This window comes from Arachis hypogaea, unplaced genomic scaffold (genome assembly GCF_003086295.3).
Source record: "Arachis hypogaea cultivar Tifrunner unplaced genomic scaffold, arahy.Tifrunner.gnm2.J5K5 arahy.Tifrunner.gnm2.scaffold_745, whole genome shotgun sequence".
In the NCBI taxonomy this organism is placed as follows: domain Eukaryota; kingdom Viridiplantae; phylum Streptophyta; class Magnoliopsida; order Fabales; family Fabaceae; genus Arachis; species Arachis hypogaea.
The window spans coordinates 1-3,000 of NW_027255788.1; the positions used below are offsets into that span (position 1 = coordinate 1).

At 40.1% G+C, this 3,000-nt stretch overlaps 1 non-coding gene across 1 annotated transcript; it reads left to right on the forward strand.

Annotated features, from left to right (window-relative positions):
• The first annotated feature begins 751 nt into the window (after positions 1-751).
• Positions 752-858, forward strand: LOC114927421 (small nucleolar RNA R71). Its single transcript, XR_003817703.1, has one exon. It is a non-coding gene; the product is annotated as a small nucleolar RNA R71 (small nucleolar RNA).
• Positions 859-3,000: the final 2,142 nt, after the last annotated feature.

Here is a 3,000-nt window from a genome sequence, read left to right on the forward strand (position 1 = left end):
GAGATTCCAACCTCTTGATGGTGTCTCCCTGGTTTTTAAAATTTGCTCGCACTTCCTCCTTGAACGCTTGTTGTCTTGAATCTCTTTGCCTATGCCTTCAAGTAGATGCTCAATCCTTGAGAGTCTATCATCAAATGATGGTGATTGGATTAGAAGTGGAAGGATGAGGAATGTTATTTTGGTTTTGATATGGATGTGGAGAGGTATTGTTATGGTGGTGTTGATATGTTCTCTATGTGAATTGTTGGTGAGCTGCATTGTTGTTAGGGTTGTGACGTCTCTGATCTTGGCCTTGATCTTGTTGATTCCCTCACCTAAAGTTTGGGTGATTCCTCCATCCAGGGTTGTAGGTCTTAGAGTATGGATCATGGTTTTGCCTAGGTGAATTCCAATGTAGTTGGCTTGCTCCTGACTACCTCTGCTTCTTCATTCACTCCTTCTTGGGTTGCTAATGAAGTGGTGATTGCTGCTACTTGGTTCCTCTCCATCTTCTTGGTGAGGTTAGCTAGTGCTTGGTAATGAGCTTATTTTGGGCCAGCAGAGCATCTACATTGTTTAGCTCCATCACTCCTCTAGTGTTCCTCTTTCAGAAGCATAGAAATAGTCATTTTCTGCTACAGTTTCAATGACGTCTATGGCCTCCTCAATGGTCTTCTTCTTGTTCAGAGATCCCCTGGATGAGTGGTCTACTGATTTCTTTGATTCATAAGAAAGGCCTTCATAGAAAATGTGTAGCTGCACCCATTCATTGAACATATCTGGTGGACACCTCCTTGTCAGGTCCTTAAACCTCTCCCATGCTTCATATAGAGTCTCACCATCTTGTTGCCTGAAAGTTTGGACCTCAACTCTCAGCCTGTTGATTCTTTGGGGAGGATAGAATCTGGCTAAAAATTTGTTCACCACATCTTCCCAAGTTGTCAAACTCTCCTTCGGAAAAGACTCCAGCCACTTGGCTGCCTTATCCTTGAGTGAGAATGGAAATAAAGCAGTCTATAGGCGTCAGGATGAACACCATTAGACTTCACCGTGTCACATATCCTCCGGAAGGTGGTTAGATGTTGATTGGGGTCTTCTTGGACTCCTCCTCCGAACGAACAGTTATTCTGAACAAGGGTGATGAGCTGCAGTTTTAGTTCAAAATTATTGCATGGATGGTCGACTTTTGAATGCTAGTTCCACAGTTTCCTGGGTTTGGATTGATGTAAGAGCCTAAAACTCTTCCTCCCAGCATGATTTGCTCGACCTTCTCTGCCATGGTTGTGAGCCTCTTCTTCATGATGGTTTTCCATGTTTTCTTCCATGTTTGGTTCAAAGTATTCCTCCTCTTCCTCGGCACCAACTACTCATTTTTCTCTTGCTTCCCTCCTTAATCTAAGGAAGGACCTCTCAGGTTCTAAATCAAAGAAGTTGAAGCCCCACTTTTCTCGCTGTCATACAACAACAAAGCACAAGCAAGGAAAATAGATGCAAGAAGTATTTCTGTTAGAATTACTGTTAGTGTGAGTGATGTAATATATCAAACAGTTAGTAGGTCAGTGAACTAAATTGTAAATAACTAAAAAAAACGAAAAAGTAGGGGGAGGGAAGAAATTAACTAAAACTGAAAGTAAATTACTCAAACAGAAAATTAAATCAAACAAATAAAAATGCTCAATCTAGTTATCCTCCAATTTAATCATTGTTGATTCAAAATAATCCCGGCAACGGCACCATAAACTTGATACGCAGAAAACTTGTCTCGCAACAAATTTCTTCGGCAAGTGTACCGAATTCGTCGTAAAGTAAAAATCACAATAGAGTGAGGTCGAATCCCACAGAGATTGATTGATCAAGCAACTTTAATTAAAGAATGTTCTAGTTGAGCGAATCAGAATTGGAGTTGAGAATTGCAGAAAATTAAATGGCAGGAAAGTAAATGCAGAAACAGTAAATACTGAAATAAAGAGCTGAATGTAAATGGCGAAAAGTAAATTGCAGAATCTTAAATGGGAATGGGGCAATTGCTCATAAAAGTAAATGGCAGAATTTAAAGAGAATGGCTAAGATCAGAAATGGGGAGTTCATTGGGCTCAGGAGATGTTGCATTCTCCGGATCAAGTTCATTTTCATCTCTTCCTCAATCAATGCATTCATGATCTCCTTGGCAATCTTAAGTGATCGAATTACAATTCCTTGTAATTCAATCTCTCAAATCTTGATCAATAGCCAATTCCTTGGTCAATTGCTCATGAGAAGAGATGAAGTATGGTCACTGATTATACCACATGCATTTCCCAAATCAAGTGTTGGAAGGATTATAGTCACAATCCATCCACACCCAATTTGGTCCAGCATGAGAAAGCATTTCTAGCATGATCCTTCATTCCTCTTTCAAGGTTCAGAAGAGATCAAGTATGATAGCTTCTTTTCCAAGATAACTACCCAATTGGATGAAGATCGAAAGCTTTCTAGTAAAATCAAGAGAAAAGATAGAAGAGAGAGAATGAAAACTAAAATTGATCCATCAAATTACAACAGAGCTCCCTAACCCAATGAAAGGGGTTTAGTTGTTTCATAGCTCTGGAAAATGAAAAAAAGATGGAGAATACATGCTGAAAGTAAACTAGAAGTATAGAGAAAGTAAATACAGAGAGTAGTTCTATGCCAAAGGCTCCCTAAAGTTTTCCAGCCCCCTAACTAATTCAAAGCTACTCCTATATATACTACTCTTCTGATCTTCTAGTTGGCTCTTCAAGTCTTGGTATGGGCCTTTGGATCCTGAGTTTGAAGCAGTTATCTTCATCATTGGGCTTAGCTTTGCTTGCAGAGAGAAAGTGTGAAGTAGCCAGGGACTATTAGCTCAGGACGTTAGTGGTGTTAACGTTAAGTGAAAGTGTGGGTTCGAGAACGTTAGTGACAATCACCTTTTTCACTAACGTTGCTCACCCAAGTATAAGCCACGTTAACCTCAAGTTAGTGGCACAAACTTGCCACTAACGTTGCCTTGGTCTTGGGACT